The sequence below is a fragment of the Tachyglossus aculeatus genome, chromosome X4, assembly GCF_015852505.1.
Source record: "Tachyglossus aculeatus isolate mTacAcu1 chromosome X4, mTacAcu1.pri, whole genome shotgun sequence".
Lineage (NCBI taxonomy): Eukaryota > Metazoa > Chordata > Mammalia > Monotremata > Tachyglossidae > Tachyglossus > Tachyglossus aculeatus.
The window spans coordinates 15633071-15633800 of NC_052098.1; the positions used below are offsets into that span (position 1 = coordinate 15633071).

Genomic DNA, 730 nt, shown 5'->3' on the forward strand with positions numbered 1-730 from the left:
AGCACTGGGAGGGTGGGGGGAATATAAGATGCGCAGGTTGTCCCACATGGAGCACACAGTCTTAATCCCCACTTTACAGATGAGGTAACTGAGGCCCAGAGAAGTTAAGTGACTTGCCCAAAGCCACACAGCTGACAAGTGGCAGAGCCAGAATTAGAAACCATGACCTCTGGCTCCCAAGCCCGTGCTCTTTCCACTGAACCATGCCGCTTCTCTTATGTGATGCTCACTATGTTCAGAGCACTGTATTAAGTGCTGGACGCAAACACACAGGTGGAAACTAGATGGGGTAAGGAGGCTCTCACCTCTGCCATACACCCTGTTCTCAGAGTCACTTGGGAAGCCAAGCCCTGGTCTGCCCACCCATCCCCCAGACCTCCTACAATCCTCGGCGCCAGGCAGATGCTCAGAAACAGCCTCTGGATTTCAGCAAGGGCAGTCAGATGGCATGTTAGTGATCATCAGCGCTCAAAACAGGTGCTCAATAAATACTGCTGAATGATGAGATGGCTGAACGAATTATGAAATGTGCAACTGATTACATATAAAACCTGAAGGTAGTTGTCAGCATCTAAGTGTTTGAGGATGACAGGATTTGGGGAGTTAATAGGGGAAAGCTTCAGGGAGGAGATGGGCTTTCAGGAGATCTCTGAAGACAGGATAGTGATCTCTGGCAGATCTGGAGTATGGGAGTTGTCAGACAAGGGGGGCAATGTGTGCAAAGGATTGG

The 730-nt window shown here is 49.9% G+C and overlaps 1 non-coding gene across 1 annotated transcript; it reads right to left on the reverse strand.

The window, feature by feature from the left end:
- Positions 1 to 405: 405 nt before the first annotated feature.
- Positions 406 to 471, reverse strand: LOC119948369. Its single transcript, XR_005456769.1, has one exon. It is a non-coding gene; the product is annotated as a small nucleolar RNA SNORD95 (small nucleolar RNA).
- Positions 472 to 730: the final 259 nt, after the last annotated feature.